At 48.1% G+C, this 27,535-nt stretch overlaps 1 long non-coding RNA gene across 1 annotated transcript; it reads right to left on the reverse strand.

Annotated features, from left to right (window-relative positions):
- Positions 1 to 3,789: 3,789 nt before the first annotated feature.
- LOC138356910 (uncharacterized) lies at positions 3,790 to 27,474 on the reverse strand. The gene is made up of 4 exons (XR_011224721.1): positions 27,460 to 27,474; positions 6,053 to 6,292; positions 5,768 to 5,949; positions 3,790 to 3,886 (listed from the first exon to the last, which is right to left on the reverse strand). It is a non-coding gene; the product is annotated as an uncharacterized lncRNA (long non-coding RNA).
- Positions 27,475 to 27,535: the final 61 nt, after the last annotated feature.

Consider the following 27,535-nt stretch of genomic DNA (forward strand, 5'->3'; position numbering starts at 1 on the left):
AAGAGGGCGCTAAACATCACCAAGGATGCCAATACGAGAACACAAGGCGAACGATATCAAAAGTATTAGATTCGCCAAGAATTCTATCTAGGGACAAGTGACCGCGAGGGACGGTCGTAAAGCAAGACACGCTCGTCCTGGAAGTCAGGACATTCAACAAGGATATGCACGATGGTAAGGGACAATGCAATTTGGACAACAAGGAGCTGGGAGGCGCTCCATTAAGTAACCGTGAGTTAAGCAAGTATGGCCAAGATGCAACCGCGCTCGAGCCGTTTCCCACCGCTGGTTACAGTGGCAGGAGGAAGGCCACAGGGACAACGCTTAAGAGTACGCAGTTTGTTAACAATAGAAGACCAACAACCCTGCCAACAGGCAAGGATGGAGGAATGAATAACCGGATAAAAGTTTGAAAAAGGAATACCTTTATGGGAAATGGGACAAGATTGGATAGCCCCTCTAGTGGCAGCATCCACATGCTCATTGAAAAACACCAACATGGCTGGAAACCCAGCAAAACTACCGATTTAAATTTACTAGAGATAAACAATGTTTAATCTCTACGACTACCGGATGGACAGGATTGAAGGGCCCCAAGAGCCATGAGGGCACTACGAGAGTCAACTACAATCACAAAGGGGGATTGACAACGAGAAAGCAGGAGACGGAGAACATGGAGAATAGCATAAAGTTCGGCTGTGAAGATGCTAGTCTCCTAAGGGAGGCGACAACTGCGGTCATGAAAAACAGTAGCCCACACCGTCTGCAGACTTAGACCCATCGGTGAAGATAGAAATGGAGCGGGAGTGTGAAGAACAGTGCTTCAGAAAAAGGCGTTTCAGGACCGGAGGAGGAGTAAAAGCTTTAGTAATGCGGGTCAAGGATGAACAAAACTTCGGAAAGGGGGACCCTCCACGTGGGGGGGGGGGGCCAAGAAAGGAACAATACTAGGAGAAATATGAGAAAGACGAATGGGAAAGACCTGAAAGCGAGAAAGCCGGACAGAAAGAGGGAGGTGGTGAAGAGGAACAGGAACAACAAGCGAGGGGTAAGTCAAAGCACGACAGACGCGAGGGGAAGGATGTTGCAAGGACTGTGCCAGATAGCGAAGACGGTAGTGATCACTGCAGTCCTGGAGAGATAGGCATTCAGTGTCAACATACAAGCTGAAGGCAGGAGTCAAACGAAAGGCACCAGAGCCGAGGAACAACCCAGCATGGTGCAAAGCATCAAGACGGCGAAGAGGAGGAGGAGAAGCTGACGAGTAAGCAGGGCAACCCTAATCGAGTTTAGACAGGACGAGAGAGGAATGTAAAGCGAGGAGTGCGCGCCTATCCGCCTCCCCAAGAAGTATGGGATAAAACCTTAATGAGGGAAAGGCCCCTAGAGCATTCAGCGCAGAGGTAAGATATGGACTGATCAAGACAAATGAGTGTCAAAGATTAACCCCAGAAGCTTGGCGGAATCCTTGTACACAATGGGATGTCCATGAAGCGACACAGATGACCGAAGAATGACACGCTTCCGAGTAAGTCATAGCACAAGTCTTAGACACAGAACTTTAAGCTATGATCAGTGACCCAAGACGACATGGCATCAATCAAGTTGAAGCCGCCGTTGAAGAGGCGAATCACCACCGACAGCAAAGGGCAAGATCGTCGAGAGCAGATAGGACGCCAGGAGGAAAAGACCATTGAGAGCAAAAGGAAAAAAAAATAATGCTCAGAACACTACCTTGGGGCAAACCCTCATTGCCGAAAAGGGGCAGAGTGGTACCAAGCATCACTAAAGAAACTACGAGAGAGGAGACTTTGGAGGAAGAGGGAGATTCCCACGAAGCCCAAAAGAATGAAGCCGGGACAGAATATGATACCGCCAGGTAGTGTCTTAAGCCTTTTCCAGGTCAAAAAGGACAACGGAAGTCTTTGCAGTAAAAACAATACGAATATAGACCAAGTTCACCAGGACATCCGTTGTGCCGAGGCACTTGCAAAAACCAAATCGAGAAGGGGAAAGGGGGTGATAGTGCTCTTAGAATCACAGACGAACGTTAACCATATGTTCAAAGAGCTTGCAGACAACTCTTGAGGGCAATAGGGCTGAAGTCCTTTGAGGACGACCCCGAGAGACCCTGGTTTCCGAACAGCGAGGACAACAGCATCAAGCTAGTCCTCGGGGGACTGACGACGACTCCCAGACCCGATTAAACACTCTGTAAATACCGAGACGAGCACGGAGGGAGATGTCGAAGTATCTCAATGAATGCCATCGAAGCCTGCTGCTGTAGAACCGCAGAGGGCCAGGGCAAACGAGCTCAGGAGAGAGAAGGGAGCGTTATAGGGAAGGTTGAGACTAGTAGAGAAATCCAAAGAACCAGATTCAGGAAGAAGCTTACGAAGAAAGGAACGAGGGAGATTAGAACCCGAGCTTAGATGAAAAGTGGGAACCCAATTCGGTCGCAACCGCAACGGGTCCACCACAAGAGTACCACAGAACGAACTTGCCCGCTATCTTGCGGATACGCTTCCAGATCAGCGGTGGAGGAGTTTCAGACGTGATGGTGGAGAAAAGACATTCAACATGCAAGTTATGCCGTACGGATGGTCCTACGGGCCACCGCACTTTCCCAAAACAATAAAAGATTCAGTCGTATGGCGGAGATGATGTCTCTTCCAGGTTGCACGATTGTTGCGAACAGCCCGAGCACAGTCCACAAGGAAACTCACTTCCGCGTTCCCCGAGAGGAAGAACGAGGAATAGAGCGGAGGACAGCGTCGAAGACTTCACTATTTCAAGGGGAAGAAAAAGAAGTGAATAACTGAATGTATTGCAGTTACACTTAAAAAAATAAAACTTTGGTGAACTCTTCTTCCACCTGAACCCTCTTACTAGAAAACTTTAGAGGGATAGAAGTGCTATCAGAAATTTATATGGAGTATGCTATATCAAACGCGCGCATTATATAAATTTTTTAATAAATATATTTATTAAAATACAAATTATATATTTTTTATATATATGTTATATATTAATATATATATTTTAATATATATAATGTGCATGCAAGTATCAAAAGGCAGCAAACCGAGAAGGCTGTAAACTTTAAGCACGAGGCAATGGTTAACCGAAACTATGGGAATGAGCGATTGTGAGAAGTCATAACGCCTCGTCAATTTTATGGGTAACTAACTAGCGCTGAATTTGGTTGCACGAATGTTACTCTAGAACCCCATGCGAGGCACAACTAATTAGGCAATGGCAAAACCGATAAAAAAATGGCTGTAGCCTAGTTTACTATGGCACAATATTAGAGTGCACACTTTAGCACAACCTGTGTATGGCACTGTAGAGCCAAGGACCTATGAGCAGTAAAACCAACAGTACAGTTTAGTCACTTTTCCGAAGAAACGGGAAAAAGTAAAAAAATTGGTCAGTCGGCTAAAGTGAAGTTTAGCATTTAGAATTTATATTTAACAACTACAAAAACTGCTTATATGAAGCGGTACCCGAAATACTAGGAAGGCTATCCAAAAATGACTAGTCTTACGTAGACTGGGTACATACTTAGGAGAAATTTAGTGAAGTGCAAGTAGTTTGTGGGACCGTTAGATTCAGCATACCAAGCTGAAGTTTATTATTGGTCAAGGATTACATGAAGTAATTAAATGTATTAACTTATAATTTTTGGTACCATTTCACGTTTATAACTACCATGAGGATTTATTAATCTTGTTAACGGGTAAAGTTACAGGAAGGCAGAATTTAATGATTGGAATGTTTAAAGTAAAATTCATTGAAACAAGTTTATTCAGGGCAAGTTACAAAACGCTAGTAATCTTCACATGTATTATCTGATGGCAGAGTTCTTGGTCTTCAGTACCTATACCTGAAAAGAAAAAAAAATTATCATTTTCATAGCTGAGCCACTGCACATCTCTACGTACCAATTATCCCCAGTTTACTCAAGTACTGTCGTTTCAATAGCTTCTCACTCCTTCCAACAAGTCAGATTTTCACCCAATTTTCTTCACATTTCAAATAACTAGGTACTAATGGCCTCTTGGTACAAGTAGATATCTATCTTTACACAAAAAGTTACGCATTTTCGTATGCTTATCTTCTAGTCTACGAATTATACCCACTTCCCTGACGGTAAGTTACTTTACCGTCAGTTGTGTGGTAGCCGTTTAGCTTAAAAGGCATTCGAGTAAGTAATAAAATTTAAAGCATTCTTTAGAAAGATTCAAGTTACAAACTAGTTTGTACTGAAAGTTAAAGCCAATATTAAGTTACATTCATACCACATTAAATTAAGTTTCCCAGGGAAGTATTAGCAAGCACGGGGGACCATTTCTTCATACGACAGCTTCACCTTGACAAAGTAAGGTAATCAATATCAGCTGGACAAAGTTTTCTAGTTCTGTACTTGTGCAGAATGTTTTCAATAAACTAATATTTGAAGTCTAAGTGCTTTAAATGAGATGGGAGAAAACTGCGCCCATTATTTTTTTTTTACAATTTATGACATGGTAGCCATATCCGCATTTCAAAAGTATTTAACGATTTTTTTCTAGTTTAGACGGAAATGTCTATTTACTAGATTTCCAAGTACTGCCAGAAGTGTACCGTTGTGGTCAAATCTACGAGCAAGTGCTGTAAGCTTGTAACACTGCATTAGATTGAATAAATTTTATACAAGATACCATCCTTCCTACAAATTTATATACAAATTTTAAGCAATTCCTGGTATGAAGGATTTGCCAATCAATTTTGTTTTAGTTTGATTCAAGTCTAGTATGTTAATCACTACCTAGAACACCGACAGTAAAGAAAATCAGAAAATTACGTTTAATAGAGAAGTTTGTTATTGCAGTACTAGAGACCACGAGTAGAAACTAATCTATTAGAAATAAAGTTCAATGTACCAATGTGGTTTTTCCGATAATTACGCAAAATTCCCTTTAACCGACATGAACCCTCTGAACAAATCATTTCCACGCTAATGCTCATTAGCGACTTACTCGCTTTGTTGTAATACTAGTATGCAGAGTCATGGCTGGATAAATGCCGACTAGGAGACTAAAAATTAATGCCGTAATGCTGCAGTTTAAGATTTGCTACCTGAAACAAAGTTCCAAGTGGCACGGTCTATGCTGAGCCCGCAAAATTTAATGCCGTAAGCCACTAGCAAAGTAAGCTATTAGGACCGACTGAAAATTTAAAATCTAAAGCATTAGCGGGAGTGTAATTTATGTTTGAGACTAAAAATTCCAAGTTTGTACAGAAATAAAGTACACGAGAACGCGTATCAGGAGGATTAAAAACTGACCACACGACAGGTTTAATAGGCACGCGATGAACATATATAACAGGTTTTTAAACTATACACGTCACATGCGGTCGATGTTATGTCTATCTACTAGTAGTAGTAACCAGGTTAACCAAAGACCTTAGCACAAGCGGCGTCTAAAGAGTTAATCTTCAATATTTGTAATACATTAATAGGTATAGGAAGCACAGCAATCTACCCAAATGATTTGTAAAGACATTTCCCAAGACCCTTCTGCCGACAGGAACGCTTTTATATATAAATTAAAGCATCTTAAAATCTTTTAGAAGTTTACATCTTTAAATACTTAATTTTACATTAGTTAATTTCTCAGGTCACCGGCTAAAGTTAAGGAAATTTACATTTTTAAGAGCTAGTCTACTTAAAATTTTGTGTACCAAAATTATACAATACATTTTAAAGGTTAATTCTCCGCACCTGTGTCTACCATAGAGCCCGTCGTCGTAGTACTGTTGATAACCGTGGCCGTACGTGGGACGATACCCGTAGTTGTCCTGGTAGTAACCTTGGCCATACACTGGCTGGTACCGACGATCGTGAAAATATTGAGCAGTCGAGAAGTGTAGTAGAGCCATGAGCACCAGCAGGAGAACCAGGCTCTGAAAACAACGTTTTAGTTAAGCTTTAAATCCATAAAATTTCAAAATAAACTATTAATACACGTTAAATGTTCCGAATAATTTAAAGTTATAATACACTTACGACACAACGCATAGTAAACATGATGGATACACAGACAACACTGAGAGTCTCCCAAGTTGTACTGACGCTCCACAGCCAAGTGACCCGGTTATATATGCTCCGCCAACACAAGCGGGACCCCGAACAAGCCAGGCTAATGTTGGCTCCAGTCGTCTCGTTTATAAGGGTCGAAACCTCGACCACACGTCTCCACAAACCAACCAATGGCATTCACTCACAGGCAAACAAGGCAGTCAACACCTGTCGGTTTTTCGTTGAGGTGTTGGACCCATTATCTGCCCACATGTTCCCATTCCCCATTGACTCTCCAAACTTGTTAGTGGGAAGAACCATGCACTCTAAGTTTACAGTTTAGTGAGTTACCAAATGTATACTTCCCAGCATCGGGCCGAGTAACATTGATGTTCCAAAAATAATGAGGAGGTAGTGAGGGAAGGAACAAGCAGAGGGAAGAGCCTCTCCCAGGTCAACTCTCCCTTGAGGGACTCTTTGAGAGACTCCCTCAAGAGCCAGGTAGCTTTATTTGAGTTGCAGGCAAATTTATTTGAAATTCAGGAAGATTTATTTGACATACAGGTATATATACTTAATAAGCACATATATTTACTTATGTGCAGGAAGATTTATTTTATATGTTGGTTGCTTTATATATTATGCAAATAGATTTATTGTTATATAAGTAAATATATTGGGATATAGACAGAAATTTTTCAGATTCAGGTAGAATCAGCAACAAGAAACTTAGGGAAAGTTTCTTGTTGAAACTTCATAAAATAGATGAAGGACAATGCCAATGTTATGCTTATACATTGTCAAAGAATATTGGAATACATTTTCCTATTATTTTGTAAACATCAATATTATAGACTTCAATAACACGAATATATAAATATATTTTTTACAGGCATTAAGCGATTAATTTTGTAGTTAACGTTTACAAAGTTGACATTGAACAGCGAGAGCATGTAGAGAGATTTATATTTTTTCTTTTTTTTATATATAAAACTGAATAAATACAATACAAAATGTGCGCCAACGCACCATAACGGAACAGATCAAGAAAAAAACAGGGAAAGTTACACGAAAACAAAGTGGAAAACACATGAGCAAGTACATAAACAAGCGGGATATCATTGAACATAGGAACACGCACGAAACATAAAACATTTGTACAAAACAATAAGCATAACAAGTAAAACATGAACAACCAAAACATACAATCCAAACACCAGAGCGACGTAACTAGACATATAAAACCACACGTACATAATAACACCTCAAACAGAAATATTAAATACAAATAATGAACTTATACACGGTAACCGCCGACAACGGCGCTACATACCAGAAAGCCCCGAAGCACCACGGGACACACTACACACCGCGGAATATAGTAATTTACAAACTGCAGCAATATGCACCTTCCCCGCCCCAACTAAGGTACATGACAAGCACATACATCAGGGCCGCCAACCCTACTCAGGCAGGAAAAGTGGCAACACACAGCATCACAACAGACAACCCAAGTACACGGCAAGACTGGGAGAATGAAGAACGGAATCGTGAGAAACCAAGGCAAAAACACAAACACACACACTCATAAAGAAAGAGGGCCAAAGCACCAAAATACAAAAAAACAGACAAAAGCACCCAGCAAAGCAGACAACAAGCACCACAACCGGCAACCCCCCCCCTAATCCACATATTTCTCAGGAAAACTTCTCCAAGGATATTGTCACAATACGTACTCCAAAACGCCCACTCCACATCGGAAGCGCCCCCAGCAAGCGAGTGACTATTGGGTCGTTGCATAAATACCGGAACATCCGCAAACACCGAGGGCTGCTGTACAGAAGGATGCACTTCAGAAGACTTCAGCGCAGAGCTCCGCTGCACGGAAGGATGGAGCACAGAAGACTGCTACACAGGAGGCTGTTGCACGGAGGGCAGAAGCACAGGAGAAGGGAGCACAGGGGCCGCAGCACGAGGGGCTGTAGCCCACTCGGCCGAAGCATAGGTGGAGGCACCGGGGCCAGCAGCACGAAGGGCCGAGGCAAAGATGGCCATCTGCCCAGAATCCGCCATCAAAACCATAACCAACACCCACCCTGCACCCCTCACCGCAACTGTGGCGACAACCTCCCAATCGTGGGGAACCTGCAACCAGGGATACAGTAGACACCGGAGCAGAAACAGGTAACATAGCCTCCACACCACTGACCCCCTCCACCACGGGGACACCACGGCCACGTAACACTTCAGCTGCGGCGGCCCTCGAAGGCACAAGGCCATGTACTACCACAGGCGCCACAGTGGGAACCACAGGAACCGTCATCATAACCAATCCGGCAGCATCATTCACCACACCAGCTCCCACGGACACTGCCCCAGCAGTCGGAGGAGGGGGAGACACGGCAAGGTTCGGCGGGAGCAGGACGACCCGCTCCACTTCCACGAAGTCCGCGTCACCCACATCGTCAACCGGATGGTCCGTAGACACCATGGATACCTCCAGCCCATCCGCAGGACAGGACATAACATCTCTCATTACAAACGGAGTCTCTCAGGCTCTCCATCGGCGGGAAGTTCTCCTCCCGGAAGAGGTTCACTTGCCCCACACCGCCAGCAGTACAACTCGCAGCCTGGTGCACCGACAAGCCACACCAGAGTCACATACGAGGCTGACCAGCATAGAAAATCCTCACGGATAAACCCATGAGCTGGATTGAAGAGGAGATAGCAGTCCTCAAGCGTATGACCAACATTCCTGTTCCACTCAGGACGCCCTTCCACCTACCTGAGGAGACAACTTTCATCCGGACATTTAACACGCACCCATGCTGGGCGAAGTAATGCCGCAAGAGGTCCTCAGGGAACTCAAACAGAGCCCTGTTTAATGACGACATACGTGGTCGTGCCGCTCCTGCCCGAAGCAATCACTGGACAACCATCCTCAGGCAGCTGGAAGGAGCACCCATTCAGGCGCCGGACGAAATCCTGGAAGACAACCTGGGAACCGAACTTCACCACCACCCAGTAACCTGAGAGAATCTGCACACCAACCACATCCACATGCAGTAGGTCAAACAGCACCAACTCCAGTGCATGGTAAGTCGCTTCACCGGAGAATTCCAGGCCAATCGTCGATTACCGCAGGACAGGGGGGTAATGGGAGCCCCATCACACCGGCCTACATGGCCACACCAAAAACCACCCGCAACGCCCTAGTTGTAATGGTCGTCGTTGTGTCCTTGTAGCATTGTGTTTGCTGGAAGTAGCAGCAGCAACTGTAGTGGTGGTGCTTTATTTTGTTGTAGTTCTTGGTAGTTACTGCTTACATTTTAGTGACAACAGTGAACTAAGGTTTTGATCTTTTTTGCCCTGCTTACTAGCACTGCTCTTCCTGTTGCGATATATTTTAACTAGTCTGATTTTCAAAGTTCATGTCAAGTCTCACTATAAAATTGTGGCTGGAGGTGGCTTACACAACTTCTTCTTTCAATATTGTTGGCGTCCCGTACTGGGACTTAATATTTCCTAACATTTATTCAACTTATTTTTCTTTTCCTATTTCCATTAAGTCTGTTTTGTCCTATTTTCTCTCACTTTAAGAAGCTTTCCTTGTTCACCTTGTCCATTCCCCTCAGTATCTCGTATGACGTAATCATATCACCCCTGGACAAGAAGGAATATTATTTCTCATAACTTGTCAAAATATCGTGCAATATTTCAATGCGCCATGTTGCTAATACCAATTAATTATGTTTTCCTGACCATAGTGGTAGCTGGAAGGGTCAGCCAGTGGGAGAGAGCCTTCCACTTTTCTATCGTGTTCCCTTTCCATAGAGAGTTTAGTGAAGCGCAGATTAACATTTATTCTCAATTCTTACCTGATGACCAAGTTTGTGTTATATTTACTGCTCTCACTACTCTTCCTCCTTCCTCTACTCTTCCTCCTTCCTCTACTCTTCCTCCTTCCTCTACTCTTCCTCCTCCCCCCCCCCGCCTCACCGTCCGTGTTATACAGGACAAACACACTAGTTTGCTCAGTGACTCACTTTTGCATGTCGAGCGCTGCCAACCAGCACTGGAAATAGAGGCAGTTCAGGAGGAGAGTTTAGCCAGCTTTGGAACAACCATTTTTATGTTTCCACGTCTATCAGCCTTAGCCCCCCAGGCTTATTGCCATTCCCAGCTTGTCCCAGCTCTCAACTTCAACTCCCAGCCCCACACGTGTCTCAGTTTTAGCCCCCAGTTTGATATTCTCTCAGCTCCTGGTGTCAGGCCTTGCCTACTGCTTCCAGTGTGTCAGGTGTCCAAACCTTAGTCCTACTCTAGCAGTATATTTCATCCTCAGCCCTCAGCCCACTCTATCTCTTAGCCCCAGACCCCAGCCCTCTCTATATTTTAGCCCCAGACCCCAGCCCTCTCTATCTCTTAGCCTCAGACCCCAGCCCTCTCTATCTCTTAGCCTCAGACCCCAGCCCTTTCTATCTCTTAGCCCCAGACCCCAGCCCTCTCTATCTCTTAGCCTGAGACCCTAGCCCTCTCTATCTGTAAGCCTCACCCCCTAGCCCTCTCTATCTGTTAGCCTCAGACCCTAGCCCTCTCTATCTCTTAGCCCAAGACCCCAGCCCTCTCTATCTCTTAGCCCCAGACCCCAGCCCTCTCTATCTGTTAGCCTCAGACCCTAGCCCTCTCTATCTCTTAGCCCCAGATACCTGCCCTCTCTATCTCTTAGCCCCAGATCCCAGCTCTCTATATATCTTAGCCCCAGATCCCAGCCCTCTCTATCTCTCAGCCTCAGACTCCAGCCCTTTCTATCTCTTAGCCCCAAACCCAAGCCCTCTCTATCTCTTAGCCCCAGACCCCAGACCTCTCTATCTCTTAGCCCCAGACCCCAGATCTCTCTATCTCTTAGCCCAGACCCCAGCCCTCTCTATCTGTTAGCCTCAGACCCTAGCCCTCTCTATCTCTTAGCCCCAGATACCTGCCCTCTCTATCTCTTAGCCCCAGATCCCAGCTCTCTATATATCTTAGCCCCAGATCCCAGCCCTCTCTATCTCTCAGCCTCAGACTCCAGCCCTTTCTATCTCCTAGCCTCAGACCCCAGCTCTCTCTATCTCTTAGCCCCAGATACCAGCCCTCTCTATCTCTTAGCCCCAGATACCAGCCCTTTCTATCTCTTAGCCCCAGATCCCAGCCTTCTCTATATCTTAGCCCCAGATCCCAGCCCTCTCTATCTCTTAGCCCCAGACCCCAGCCCTTTCTATCTCTTAGCCCCAAACCCAAGCCCTCTCTATCTCTTAGCCCCAGACCCCAGACCTCTCTATCTCTTAGCCCCAGACCCCAGCCCTCTCTATCTCTTAGCCCAGACCCCAGCTCTCTCTATCTCTTAGCCTCAGACCCCAGCCCTCTCTGTCTCTTAGCCCCAGACCTCAGCTCTCTCTATCTCTTAGCCTCAGACGCTAGCCCTCACTATCTGTTAGCCCAGACCCCAGCCCTCTCTATCTCTTAGCCCCAGATCCCAGCCCTCTCTATCTCTTAGCCTCAGACCCTAGCCCTCTCTATCTGTTAGCCTCACCCCGTAGCCCTCTCTATTTGTTAGCCTCAGACCCTCTCTGTCTCTTAGCCTCAGACCCTAGCCCTCTCTTATCTGTTAGCTCCAACCCCCAGCCCTCTCTATCTCCTAACCTCAGATCCCAGCCCTCTGTATCTATTAGCCCCAGACTCCAGACCTCACCATCTCTTAGCCCCAGATACCAGCCCTCTCTATATCTTAGCCCCAGATACCAGCTCTCTCTATCTCTTAGCCCAAGATCCCAGCCCTCTCTATCTCTTAGCCCCAGACCCCAGCCCTCTCTATCTCTTAGCCCCAGACCCCAGCCCTCTCTATCCCTTAGCCCCAGACACCAGCCCTCTCTATCTGTTAGCCTCAGACCCCAGCCCTCTCTATCTCTTAGCCCCAGATCCCAGCCCTCTCTATCTCTTAGCCCCAGACCCCAGCCCTCTCTATCTCTTAGTCCCAGACCCCAGCCCTCTCTATCTCTTACCCTCAGACCCCAGCCCTCTCTATCTCTTAGCCCTAGACCCCAGCCCTCTCTATCTCTTAGCGCCAGATACCAGCCCTCTCTATCTCTTAGCCTCAGACCCCAGCCCTTTCTATCTCCTAGCCTCAGACCCCAGCCCTCTCTATCTCTTAGCCCCAGATACCACCCCTCTCTATCTCTTAGCCCCAGATACCAGCCCTTTCTATCTCTTAGCCCCAGATCCCAGCCCTCTCTATATCTTAGCCCCAGATCCCAGCCCTCTCTATCTCTTAGCCCCAAACCACAGCCCTTTCTATCTCTTAGCCCCAAACCCCAGCCCTTTCTATCTCTTAGCCCCAGACCCCAGCCCTCTCTATCTCTTAGCCTCAGACCCCAGCCCTTTCTATCTCTTAGCCCCAGATCCCAGCCCTCTCTATCTCTTAGCCCCAGATACCACCCCTCTCTATCTCTTAGCCCCAGATACCAGCCCTTTCTATCTCTTAGCCCCAGATCCCAGCCCTCTCTATATCTTAGCCCCAGATCCCAGCCCTCTCTATCTCTTAGCCCCAAACCACAGCCCTCTCTATCTCTTAGCCCCAAACCACAGCCCTTTCTATCTCTTAGCCCCAGACCCCAGCCCTCTCTATCTCTTAGCCCCAGACCCCAGACCTCTCTATCTCTTAGCCCCAGACCCCAGCCCTCTCTATCTCTTAGCCCCAGACCCCAGCCCTCTCTATCTCTTAGCCCCAGACCCCAGCCCTCTCTATCTCTTAGCCCCAGACCCCAGCCCTCTCTATCTCTTAGCCCCAGACTCCAGCCCTCTCTATCTCTTAGCCCCAGACCCCAGCCCTCTCTATCTCTTAGCCCCAGACCCCAACCCTCTCTATCTCTTAGCCCCAGACTCCAGCCCTCTCTATCTCTTAGCCCCTCACCCCAGCCCTCTCTATCTCTTAGCACCAGACACCAGCCCTCTCTATCTGTTAGCCTCAAACCCCAGCCCTCTCTGTCTCTTAGCCCCAGGCCCCAGCCCTCTCTATCTCTTAGCCTCAGACCCCAGCCCTCTCTTTCTCTTAGCCCCAGACCCCAACCCTCTCTATCCCTTAGCCCCAGTCCTCCCTATCTCTTAGCCCCAGACCCAGCCCTCTCTATCCGTTAGCCCCAGACCTCTCTATCTCTTAGCCTCAGACCCCTGCCTTCTCTATCTCTCGACTTTAGACATGCCCTTCTTTATCTATTGGCTCTTAACCCAAACCTTCTGTATCTCTAAAGTTAGGACTTCAGTCCTCAACATGTCTCAGCTGCAGATCCCAGCCCTCAATATATCTCAGCTCCAGACACTAGCAAGCTCAAGTTTGGCAATATTCAGCGCTGTTGCTCAGCTTCTGGGGCGATGAGAAATGAATAATTCAGTCGTGAGATATTCAACCTTTTGATCGATAGGGAGACGAAAGTCTGGAAAAGGGATCCCGGTGGTACAGTCGGGTGTGTTCTCGACTCACAATCCAGAATTCCTAGTTCGAATACCGGGACAGAAATGGTTGGGTGCATTTCATATCGTCCAATGCACCTGTTCACCTAGGAGTAAATGGGTACCCGGGAGTTATTCAGCTTTTTTGTAGGGTTGCCTCCTGGGGGGGTAGGGGGGTTGGTCAGTAGTTCGCCCCTGTGTGGGTGGGAGACCTCGATATAAGCATAACAAGGACATATATTTATATAAACTGGCTGCCTGCCCCCCGACACAATGAATCAATAATAATAATAATTATTATTATTATTATTAAAACACTACCAATGAAAGAAACGTCTCCAGAGATATCATTGATGTAAGTTGATGTGATACACGTTCTCTCGATTGATAACTCGGAAGAAGATGCAACTGCCTTTAGCAGCCCCCAACAGCAATGCAACAGCATGCCCCCAAGCAACCCACCTAACCTATCGATGCTGAGCCATAGAAAACGTCAATATTGCGGTGCTGTAATTTAAACTAATCGTCGACTTTTGCAGCGGATTGGTCGATTCTTAAAGGAAAGGACGCGAGGCTCCTGAAGGCTGCTTATTTCCTTCTCCGAGGTACAAGGAGAAGGCAACACGGCACTTCGCTTACCACATGTAACCCATTCCCTGAGAGTGACAGTGCTTACAGCAACTAGTTGGTCCATGGTACACAAAAGGACTGTTACAGCCAACAATGTCACGTTTAGTTCTGGCAATTTTGTAAACGTCACGAAATTCCAATAATAAACCAAACTCAAACATTCTTTGGCCAATGTATAGATTATATGTGCTATACTAGGCTCAGGACAGCGAATATTTGACCAAGGATTGCTAGGTTAGGTTAGACTAGGTTAGTCTAGGCCTTGCTAGGTTAGGCTAGGTTAGGTTTGGTTAGGCTAGGCTAGGTTAAGTTAGGCTAGGATCTTTGGTTACTTTTCATTTCGTTTAGTCCGCCTTTTGGGTAAATTCAATAATATAAAACGTATGCGTTTGGAAATCCAACAGTCCATTTTGGAGTGTTTGATCAGATAGTTGCTATATGTTTGACAGAGTTGATATTCTTGCTTCAGGTTTGACAGAGTAGACATTCTTACATCAGGTTTACATTCCACTTGTTGGCCAGGAGCAGTGTTATACTTCCAGACACGAGTCCTACCCGGGCAATCGAAGCTCCTTCTTTCAAGAATCGTCAAATCATTGACCGCAAGTCAATTGATGTGTAAGAGAAGGAGAGATACCTGGTATGAAGATGTTTAAAGCTAGGTAACGTGGAGGAGAACTACTGGATGCGCTCTTCTGCACTCCAACACCACATCTAGTCCTCTCTCGTCGATAAATTCCATCATGGAACGTTCATGATAGATGATCTTGATGGAACCATCATGGTTCCATCACGTTCAGCAGTCTTGTCCCGATCTTGTCAGGAGTCAGCCACTACCGAGTCTCTCACAGTTGGGTCATATTTCTTGTGTGAATCTAGACTTTAATGAACTTCATTAATGATTAATGACACTAATCTTAATACTAGAGAAAACGTTTGAATATCAGTAATTTACAGTATTTTCTACCATTATACAGCGAGGAAAAAGTGCATTGTTCTTTGGCAAAAACAAAAATATCGTATTTTGGGTGCAGCTAGGCTAGCCTCGAATTTGTGTCAATGATTTTTAGTAAATTGCATGCCATCAATTTGACCATTTACTGCGTGTAATTGTTGTGAGTTGATATCCAGTGAGACTTTACTTTTGTATTTACCCTTTCTGAAAATTATATAAGGTGTGGCCTGACCCAAGTCGGGCATGTATAGTGGGTGTAGTTGACGAGGACATAATGGGGTAAGAAATCGTCCATTAAAGCTATGTTATTCATATTCGCTACTTCCGGTGGCCATGTCTGTATATTCATGTCAAAATAATCATTTTCTTTGGTGTGGGTAGACATTGCCGGTATTTTCGATTGAGTAATATATTGCAGATTTATGATGTTGAGTCAGTGTAAGTCTTAATGAAAATTTTTCCAATATTTTCCTTAGTATAATATAAAATATTAGACACTGCAAAGTTTCAAAAAAATAAAATTAACTGCAATACTTTACCTGTAATAAGAATTCATGATGTCATACTTCTTCATCCCCTTCGCCAACACCAGCTGCACTCTACCAACCCTCTGGGATGTCAATCCTCCATCAGGATTGAGAGAGACAAAGATAGAGATATACATGTTACATTCACTTACCCCATGACAAACCCCGAGGAGGATTAATTCACCCGCAACAGGTCAAGGCTGAGTTTCAAGACTGACCGGACTGACGGTGATGGGAGTATCTGTCCCATTCATTTTTATACTCATTTTATACAAAAGGAGTGCTCGCCTGGCTCTGGGCGGAGGCGGACGTGTCGCCTGTGAGCTCCTGGTTGTTGGCTGGTGGTAGTTTGTGTTTGTGAGCGGACCCTTGGGGCCGTGGCGGCTGGAGGGATTGCGGCCCCCCTTCATCTCTGTGAAGCGGAGGGATACCATTGGACTAGAATTTACCTGGCCCAGCGTCTTATCCGGCAGTTGAGATGGTCATGATTGACATGTTGGGGTGGATGTGGCGTCTGTGTGCAGCGTTCAACTTGTGTCCGGGCATCGAGCTGTTGTGAAATTCTGCTCCACGGCTGTGTATCGTGACTTTGTGGACCGCTATGACAGGAAGACATTTACTCTGCCTGAGGGTGGTGGTTCAGTGGAAGTGTCGGACAGGTGCAGTGAAACTACCTATGTGGCAGTTCATGGTGCTCCCTTTGAGTTCCCTGACCCCCTTCTCCAGCGTCACTTTACCCGGTATGGGCGGGTTTTGAGTGTCCGGATGAATGCAGTCTCCTCCGGCCGGTGGAAGGGTGTCCCGAATGGGACCCGCACTGTGGCGTTGCACTTGAAGGATCCCATCCCTTCGTCTCTCTTGCTTCTGGGCTTCATGGTACGCGTGTTCTATGGACGTCAGCCCCGGACTTGTTTCCGGTGCGGATTCTCAGGCCATCAGGCTGCGGGTTGTGATACGAGCCGGGTCGGGCCTGTGAGCCTCTTCAGGGAGGACGACTTTCCCCCGTTGGTCCCGGACCTGTCGAAGGGTGCTGCTGTGGTGAGTGCTATTTCCCAGTCGTCTGTTGCCCCGTTGCTGGTGTTTGATGCCAGCCTGGATGTGGCTGTGGGTGTCGGAGTGGAAGTTAGTGCATCCCCGGCTCCCGCACCTCAGCCACCCCTGCCTGCCTTGTCTCCAGTCGAGTCTGCAGATGTTTCCTGTGGTGTGTAGTCTCGTGCCCCCAGGTGTCAAGGCTGCGCCCCGGCCTGTACTGTCTCCGGCAGCTGTGTCTTCGGCCTGTCGACGAGCACCCTGTGAGGTCTCCTGCGGTGTATAGTTGATGTGGCTGCTGTGATGTGATCGTGCTCTGCGGGGAGTTGCGCAACCATGACAGATACACACATGTTCACCGTCTGTCTTGAAACTCAGCCTTCACCTGTTGCTGGTGATTTTTTTCTTTTTATTTGGGAAACACAAATACAACAAAACAGAAAAGCATCAACAGCATCATTCATATGTACGAAGCAAGAAACACACTGACAAACTGTAGAACAAGAAAACACAAACAAAAGTCATACAATACACAAAATGGAATGATAAACACAGGTAACAATGAAATACAGTCAGAAAGGAAAAAGCACTTGAGCATTATAACTGAACCATAACCAGGCAAGAAACACATGAAAAAAATAACCCATATCACCTGGCTCATCAAAATAAATAAATAAAGCAATACAAAGCAAGAACCACACACACAGTTAATCCTCGTCATATTTATCCAGATAGAAACGATGCGGATACTTCTTCCTGTAGGCATCCCACTGAGCCCACACCTCTGCAGACGCGTTAACGTGACCACGTGATCCCCGCAGACGATGCATGAAGTCACGAACATCCAGCTCGGCGCCCTCCACCACGCAGGGGGTGGGGGGGGGGAGGTGGAAATCATGGGAAGAGTCCACACAGAGCTCTTCGGAACAGACGGTGGAACCACATGGGACTGAAGCACAGGAGCCGGCCGGACACGGGGCGGTAACATAGTGGGCAGAGTCGCAGGGGACACAATCACAAAGAGCGATGGTCCAGGGGCCGACACCACAGAGGGCAACATAGTAACAAAGGACGGCTGAGCAGAGGGCAGCCGCACAGCGGTTGGCATCACCGAGGGCATATGCCCGGAAGGCACAGACATGGACGCCAGAGGCGCGGGAGCCGCTGGAACAGAATCTTTCTTAAGAACCAGCACCAAGTCCCCTCCCTCTCCAACAACCTCGGCCGGTGCCACAACCTCCCAACAAGGGGAACCACCAACCAGGGACGCAGAGGCAGCCGGAGGAAACACCGGACCAGGGCCAGGCGACAATCCCACCACAGCACCCACCACCGTTGCAACACGGCCCACAGGAGCCGCAGGCACTCCAACAGCATCGCCCACATCATCATCCACAGAAGACGAACTTCCGAAGTCCCCAAAATCCCTGACGTCAGCCCAGGCCTCACCACGAGACGGAGACAGACTCAAAGCTCGCCGCGAACGCTTGGACACAGGTCGTCGGAACTATCATCCCCGCCAAAAGGCACCTTAGCAGAACCTCCGGTCGGATGCGCAATTCCACGCAGCGTACGATCAGTCAACATCGGAGCCACATCAACTCGGGGAACAGGGCCACACACCGCAGGAGACATCACAGCATGCACGTCGACTCGGGCTAAAGACACAACTGCCGGAGACAGTACAGGCCGGGGCACAGCCTCGACATCCGGTGGCATGAGACCACACACCACAGGAAACACATCTTCAGACTCGACTGGAGACAAGGCAGGCAAGGGTGGCTGAGGTGCGGGAGCCGGGGATGCACTAACTTCCACTCCGACACCCACAGCCACATCGAGGCTGGCATCAGAGACCAGCAACGGGGCACGACACGACTGGGAAGTATCACTCACCACAGCAGCACCACCCAACAGGTCCGGGACCGCCAACGGGGGAAAGTCGTCCTCCCTGAAGAGGTTCACAAGCCCGACCCGGCTCGCATCACATCCCGCAGCCTGATGGCTCGAGAGTCCACACCGGAAACAAGTCCGGGGCTGACCCCCTCCCTCCCATAGAATACGCGTACCATGAAGCCCAGAAGCAGGAGAGACGAAGGGATGGGATCCTTCAAGCGCAGCGCCACAGTGCGGGTCCCATTCGGGATACCCTTCCACTGCCCGGAGGAGACTGCATTCATCCGGACACTCGAGACCCGCCCATACCGGGTAAAGTGACGCCGGAGAAGGGAGTCAGGGAACTCAAAGGGAGCACCATGAACTCCCACATAGGTAGTTTCACTGCACCTGTCCAACACTACCACCGAACCACAACCCTCAGGCAGAGTAAATGTCTTCCTGTCATAGCGGTCCACAAAATCACGATACACAGCCGTGGAGCAGAATTTCACAACAGCTCGATGCCCGGACACAAGTTGAACGCTGCACACAGACGCCACATCTACTCGCAACATGTCAATCATGACCATCTCAACTGCCGGATAAGACGCTGGGCCGGTAAATTCTAGTCCAATGGTATCCCTCCGCTTCACAGAGATGAAGGGGGGCCGCAATCCCTCCAGCCGCCACGGCCCCAAGGGTCCGCTCACAAACACAAACTACCACCAGCCAACAACCAGGAGCTCACAGGCGACACGTCCGCCTCCGCCCAGAGCCAGGCGAGCATTCCTTTAACATAAAATGAGTATAAAAATGAATGGGACAGATGCTCACTTGTTCACCGTCCGTCTTGAAACTCAGCCTTGACTTGTTGTGGGTGAATTAATCCTCCCCGGGGTTTGTTATGGGGTAAGTGAATGTAACATGTATATCTCTATCTTTGTCTCTCTCAATCCTGATGGAGCATTGACATCCCAGAGGGTTGGTAGAGAGCAGCTGGTGTTGGCGAAGGGGATGAAGAACTATGACATCATGAATTCTTATTACAGGCAAAGTATTGCAGTTAATTTTATTTTTTGAAACATTTGCTGTGTCTAATATTTTATATTATACAAAGGAAATTATAGGAAAATTTTTCATTAAGACTTACACTGACTCAACATCATGAATCTGCAATATATTACTTAAACGAAAATACCGGCAATGTCTACCCACACCAAAGAAAATGATTATTTTGACATGAATATACAGACATGGCCACTGGAAGTACCGAATATGAATAACACAGCTTTAATGGACGATTTCTTACCCCATAATGTCCTCGTCAACTACACCCACTATACATGCCCGACTTGGGTCAGGCCACACTTTATATAATATTCACAAAGGGTAAATACAAATGAAAGTCTCACTGGATATCAACTCACAACAATTGCACGCAGCAAATGGTCAAATTGATGGCTCGCAATTTACTAAAAATCATTGACACAAATTCGAGGCTAGCCTAGCCGCACCCAAAATACGATATTTTTGTTTTTGCCAAAGAACAATACACCTTTTCCTCGCTGTATAATGGTAGAAAATGCTGTAAATTACTGATATTCAAACGTTTTCTCTAGTATTAAAACTAGTGTCATTAATCATTAATGAAGTTAATTAAATGTTAGATTCACACAAGACATGTGACCCAATTGTGAGAGACTCGGTAGTGGCTGACTCTTGACAAGGTTGGGATAAGCCTGCTGAACGTATTGACCTTCCATGATGGAATTTAGCGACGTGAGAGTACTGGATGTGGTGTTGGAGGGCAGAAGAGCGCATCCAGTAGTTCTCCTCCACGTTACCTGGCTTTGAACTTCTTCATACCAGGTATCTCTTCTTCTCTTACACATCAATTGACTTGAGGTCCAGAATTTGACGATTCTTGAGAGAGGGAGCTTCGATTGCCCGGGTAGAACTCGTGTCTGGAGGTATAACATTGCTCCTGGCCAACAAGTAGTACGTAAACCTGATGTAAGAATGTCTACTCTGACAAACCTGAAGCAAGAAAGTCAACCCTGTCAAACCTGAAGCAAGAATGTCTACTCTGTCAAACCTGAAGCAAGAATGTCTGCTTTGACAAACCTGAAGCAACAAATATCAACTCTCAAACATATAGCAACTATTTGATCAAACACTCCAAAATGGACTGTTGGATCTCCAAACGTATACGTTTTATATTTTTGGAATTTAGTCAAATGGCAGACTAAACAAAATGAAAAGTAAGTAAGTAATTATCAAAAGAAGGCACCAAACCAGGAAGGCTATGTAGCACCATCAAATGTGCACAATAATCAGAGGGCGCTAAATATCACCAAGGATGCCAATACGGGAACAAAAACGCATAAGGCGAACGATATCAAAAGTATCCGAGTCACCAAGAATTCTATTGAGGGACAGGTGACCGCGAGGGGTGGTCGGAAAGCAAGACACACGCTCGTCCTGGAAGTCAGGACATTCAAGAAGGACATGCACGACCGTAAGAGGGACAATGCAACTAGGACAATAAGGAGCAGGGCGGCGCTCCATCAAGTGACCATGGGTTAAGCGAGTATGGCCAATACGCAACCTTGCCAGAGCTGTTTCCCACCGCCGGTTACGGTGGAAGGAGGACGGCCATGAGGAAACACAACATTTAAGAGTACGTAGTTTGTTACCAGTAACAGACGACCAAGAAGCCTGCCAACAGGTAAGGACTGAGGAATGGATAACCGGGTAAAAGTCGGAATATGGAATACCTTTACGAGAGATGGGACGAGAGCGGACAGCTTCCTTGGCGGCAGCATCCGCACGCTCATTTAAACACACACCAATATGGCTGGGAACCAAACAAAACTCAACCGACTTAAATTTACTGTGAACAAGAAACAGCGAATGCTGGATCTCGACAACTACTGGATGAACCGGATTAAAGGACCCGAGAGCCATGAGGGCACTACGAGAGTCAACAACAACTACAAAGGAAGACTGACAACGAGAAAGCAGGAGACGAAGAGCATAGAGAATAGCATAAAGCTCCGCTGTAAAGATGCTAGTCTCCGGAGGTAAGCGACACATATAAGTGCGATCAGGAAAAACAACGGAGTAGCCAACACCATCCGCAGACTTAGACCCATCAGTGAAGACAGAAACGGAGCGGGAGTGAGAAGAAAAGTGCTCGAGGAAAAGGCGTTTTAGAACCGTAGGAGGGGTAAAAGCTTTAGTGATACGGGTCAAGGATGTACAAAACAGCGGAAGAGGGACCCTCCACGGGGGCAAACAAGGAACAACACGAGGAGAAACATCAGAAATACGAACGGAAAGAGAATCCTGTAGGCGAGATAACCGGACAGAAAGAGGGAGGTGGTGAAGAGGAACAGGAACCGCAGGAGGGGTAAAAGTTAAAGCACGACAGAGGCGAGAGGAAGGATGTTGCAAGGACCGCGCAAGATAGCGAAGACAGTAGCGATCACGGCGGTCCTGGAGAGACAGGAAGCCAGTGTCAACATACAAGCTAAGGATGGGAGTCGAACGAAAGGCACCAGAACTGAGGCGCAACCCAGTATGGTGCAAAGCATCAAGACGGCGAAGAGTAGAAGGAGAAAGCAGACGAGTAAGCAGGGCAACCATAATCGAGCTTAGACAGGACGAGAGAGGAATGTAAAGTAAGGAGAGTGCGCCTATCTGCCCCCCAAGAAGTATGGGACAAGACCCGAAGGAGGGTAAGGGCCTTAGAGCACTCAACACGGAGGTAAGAGATATGGGGAGACCAAGACAAACGAGTGTCAAGGAATAACCCCAAAAGCTTCGCGGAATCTTTGTATTCAATTGGATGACCATAAAGTGACAAAGAGGGACGAAGAACGACCCGTTTCCGCGTAAAAGTCATGGCACAAGTCTTAGAAGTAGAGAACTTGAAGCCATGATCGGTGGCCCAAGACGACACGGCATCAATTGCAAGTTGAAGCCGGCGCTGAAGGAGAGGCGAATCATCACCCTGACAGCAAAGGGTAAGATCATCGACATAGAGGGCGGAGAAGACACCAGAAGGAAGAGAGGAAAGAAGACCATTGAGGGCAACCAGAAAAAGAGTAGTGCTCAGAACACTACCCTGGGGCACACCTTCGTATTGCTGAAAAGAGGCAGAGAGAGCGGTACCAAGGCGCACCCGAAAGGAACGACGAGAGAGGAAGCTGCAGAGAAAGAGAGGGAGATGACCACGAAGGCCAAAAGAATGAAGTTGAGATAGAATATGATATCGTCAAGTGGTGTCGTAAGCCTTTTCCAGGTCAAAAAGGACGGCAACAACGGAGGTCTTCGCAGCAAAAGCAGTACGAATATAGACCTCCAAGTTCACCAGGACATCTGTCGTGCTGCGGCACTTGCGGAAACCAAATTGAGAAGGGGAGAGGAGGTGATGGTGTTCCAGGAACCACATCAGACGAACGTTAACCATACGTTCAAAGAGTTTGCAGACACAACTTGTGAGAGCAATAGGGCGAAAGTCCTTAGGGGAAGTACCCAGAGACCCCGGTTTGCGAACAGGGAGGACAACGGCATCGAGCCAGTCCTCAGGGACTGACGACGACTCCCAGATCCGATTATACAGACTCAGTAAATACTGAGACGTGCACGGAGGGAGATGGCGAAGCATCTCATAATGAATACCATCGGAGCCCGCCGCCGTTTAACCGCAGAGGGCCAGGGCAGAACGAAGTTCAGAGAGAGAGAAGGGATCATTATAGGGAAGCCGAAGATGAGTGCAGAAATCTTAAGGACGAGACTCAAGGACAGGTTTACGAAGAAGGAAAGATTGGGGAAGATGAAGACCAGACCTAACAGAAGAAAAGTGGGAACCCAGTTCGGAAGCGACCTGCAACGGGTCCGCCACAAGAGTATCATGGAGGTGAAGGACCGGTGAAACATCGGGAACGAACTTACCCGCTATCTTGCGGATACGCTTCCAGATCTGGGTCAGAGGGGTTTCGTAATTGTCTCGTAATTGTCTCGTAATTGTCTTTCGTAATCTTATGTCTCGACGTAATTGTCGAGACATAAGATGCCCAACATTCACGTTTAGCCGTACGGATGGCCCTACGGGCCACCGCACTCGCTTTCCGAAAGAAAAGAAAAGAATCGGTCGTCTGCCTACGGTGGTGCCTCTTCCAAGCTGCACGCTTACAGCGGACAGCCCGAGCACAGTCCGCATTCCACCAGGGAACGCACTTCCGTGGACCCCGAGAGGAAGAGCGAGGAATAGAGCGGAGGGCAGCGTTGAAGACAGTGTCATGAAAAAGGAGGAGAGCGCGAGAGAGAGGCAGAAGGGAGAGGTCAGAGAGAGCAGCACTGAGGGTAAATAGGGTCCAGTCTGCCTAAGCAAACTGCCACCTAGGGAAAGAGAGGGAAGGGCGAAAAGAGAAAAAGGAAACAAGGATGGGGAAATGATCACTTCCATGGAGGTCATCAAGAACCTGCCATGTGAAATCTAAGTAAAGAGAAGAAGAGCAGAGAGAAAGATAAAGACAAGAAAGGGTGCGAGTCCGAGAGTCCAAATGAGTGGGCTCACCAGAATTCAGAAGAGACAGGGAAGAAGAGAGGAGAAACGGCTCAAGAAGGCGACCCCGGGTATTCGTCAGAACGTCACCCCAAAGAGAATGACGACAATTGAAGTCACCCAGCAGGAGCACAGGCTCCGGCAAGGAGTCTAGGAGGTGTTTCAAATCAGGATAAGAGAGCGGGACACTCGGGGGGAGATAAATGGAACAAACTGTGTACCATTTCCCCACGAAGATACGAGCAGCAGAACAATGGAGAGGCGAAGGAAAAAGTAAAGGAACAAAGGGAACATCAGCGCGAATCAAGAGAGCAGAAGAATTAGGAGCCCAGCAACGGCGGGGTGGGGGGGAGAGAAAGGAATAGCCACGAAAACGACCAGGACGAGCACCAAGCATTGGCTCCTGGAGACAGACACAAAGGGGCGAAAACCGCGAAATCAGAAGTTGGAGTTCGAGGAAATTGGCGTAATAACCTCGAACGTTCCATTGAAGAATGGACAACGACGAGAAGAGAAAGGACAAAAACAGAGAAAAAGGAAGAAACAAAGGCAAAAGAGCAACAGAGTACGTTAAAGAATATCAGGGTCGGGATCAGGGTCAGCAAAGTCAGGGTTAGGGGGCATGGGTAAACTGAGCAAAGACGGAGGGAAGGAAACGGGAGAACAGATCAGAGGTGGGCGGGCGGGGTCCGGAGGAGGAGGAGGAAGAGGAGGAGACAACGGAGAGGAGCAGTCAAGGACAGCAGCAGGAAGAGGGGGGTAGAAAGAGGGGAGCGCACCTCAGCAAGGGCAGCAACCGAGAGGGAAGCGAGGGCTAAAGAAACCTCCATAGCAGGAACAGGGGGCGCAACCACCGAAATGGGAGGGGAAGGAGCGAGAGGGGCCGAGGAAGAAAGCAAAACCTTCTTACCCGCCGGGGAGGAGGAAGGAGAGGAGCCAGGCTTACGCTTCTGACGTAAAGAGACAGGTGTCCCAGCAATCACGTACTGGGCAACGGATTCTAGCGTCTCAACAGGAGAAGCTGAACGAGAGCACACATGACGGCCGTTTGGAGAGCGATGGACATCAGCCCGCACCGACAGGCGGCGGGGAGAGTCAAGAGACGGAGGGGAAGGATGGGAAGGAGGAACGGAGGGAGACGAGGAAGACGACACAGGAGACACGACAGACCGAGTAGAAAGAAGGGGAACCCCAGACAGAGGACCAGGAGGTGGATCCTTCGGGAGAGAACCCAAAGGAACAGAAGAGGGGGCAATGGGCTTATCAGGGTCCAAGGCTCGGAAACGGTTGTGAGTCTGAGGAAGGCGGGAAGGACGAGGAGAGGAAGAGCGCAACACGCGAGCATAAGAGCATAAGGCGGGAGCCGGCGAACCTGGCGTCTCGCCTCAAGAAAAGATAAACGCTCCCGGTGCTTCAAGTTGAGGACGGCTGCCTCAAGCTTGTAATGGACACACGCACGAGAGAAGGTAGGATGGGCCTCACCGCAGTTGAGGCAACGAGCCTGGGGAGAAGTGCACTCCGACTTAGAGTGACCTTCGCCACCACACAAATCGCAGAGAGAGACAGTCCCGGAGCAGCGGAGGGCACCATGCCCAAACCTCCAGCACTTGTTACAGAGCCGAGGAGAAGGAATGTACTCCTGGACAGAGCACCTGGCACCAGCAAGAATGACAGAGGGTGGAAGGGTCCTACCATCAAAGGTAATCTACACAACCCGGAGGGGTTGACGGCGACTACCACGAGGGGGACGAGTAAACGTGTCCACCTGGAGAATAGAATGGCCCTGGGCAGCAAGGATATGTCGAATATCGTCGTGGCAGTCGCGCAGGTCCCAAACACCGGTCGCAACATGGGGCGAGAGCAGAATAGTGCCAACACTGGCATTCAACTGAGCGTTCTTCGAGACCCGAACAGGGGTCTCGCCAAGGCAGGATAAGGCAGCCAAGCGGGAAGCAGCATCCTGAGAAGGAGCAGCAACGACACGTGTACCGAGACGAGTGGGGTTGAAAGTAATGGAGGCATCCACAGAATCAACGAGATGTCGATGGAGGGAGAAATCGTCAGGAGGCACAGAATCAAGAGGGAGGAGATCAAAATATTTGGCCCATGTAGCGGGACCAAACAAGGCTTGATAGGTAGCAGAACTGGAAGGAATCGAGCGAGGGCGGCCGTGACGAGGACGGCGGTAAGAATCCCCAGAGAGAGAGGGGTTAAAAGGCGCAGTAGTTACAACTAGAGATGGAGCCGCGCCAGGAGACGAGGTAGTCACCACTGAGGGCTTGGGGCTCGACCCAACCACAGAGGAGGGAGGGGAGCCAGGGGAAGGAGTCAGAGAGGCCACAGGAGGAGCAAGGTCGGGGCCCAATGCAGCGGAGGCTACAGAGCCTGGTCTTCCAACACGGACTGACTCGGGGGCTTGGTCGCCCACCCCACGAGCCTGAGAGGGTACAACAAAAGCATTCAACGACATAGGTACGAAGAGTGATAAATTCATCCACGAATGTGCCCCCATACCCACCATGGAGCCACAATTAGAGGCAGGACACCCAACAGGAAGCTATCGCCGATCATGCCGGGGCCCCCTAGGGGTGCGTCGTGAGTATACGCCCCACAAACGCCACCTTAAGAACCGTCAGTCCGTCGAGATCGGGTTTAGCGACGAAAGGGGGATTGACAATAAAAGGTTCCCCTCGCTCGAGACGTTGGGTACTACAGTTCTACGGGTGCAAGAGTATGCCTCCTCAAGCACCCGGGCGTCAAAATAGAAGAAGTCCAAAGAAACAATCCAAAACAAGCAAAAGGTCGGCAGGAAACGACAAGCAGATAGGAGAAAAGGGGGGAGAAAAACGAAACATAATGAAAAAGGAAAAGTGATCCGGCACAATTAGAGAAGACAGCAGCAGGAGTGCAAGGCCAGAAAAGGACAGAGGACTGTCCCACGGAGCATGACACTCCGGCAGCCGTCCACAAAGCCCCCTCACGACGCCAACGGGCTGGATGGGGAGGGGGAACCAGCATATAAAATAAATCTACCTTCACATATGTAAATTTACCTGCGTATTAAGTATATCTACCTGTATGTCAAATAAATTTGCCTGCATCTCAAATAAAGCTACCTGGCTCTTGAGGGAGTCTCTCAAGAGTCCCTGAAGGGAAAGTTGACCTGGGAACGACACTCCCTCTGTGAGTCCCTCATGGGAGAGTTGACCTGGGAGAGGCTCTTCCCTCTGCTTGTTCCATCCTTCATTACCTCCTCATTATTTTTGGAACATCAATGTTACTCGGCCCGATGCTGGGAAGTATACATTTGGAAACTCACTAAACTGGAAACTTAGAGTGCATGGTTCTTCCCACTAACAAGTTTGGAGAGTCAATGGGGAATGAGAACATGTGGG

Source organism: Procambarus clarkii, chromosome 75 (assembly GCF_040958095.1).
Source record: "Procambarus clarkii isolate CNS0578487 chromosome 75, FALCON_Pclarkii_2.0, whole genome shotgun sequence".
NCBI classification, from domain to species: domain Eukaryota; kingdom Metazoa; phylum Arthropoda; class Malacostraca; order Decapoda; family Cambaridae; genus Procambarus; species Procambarus clarkii.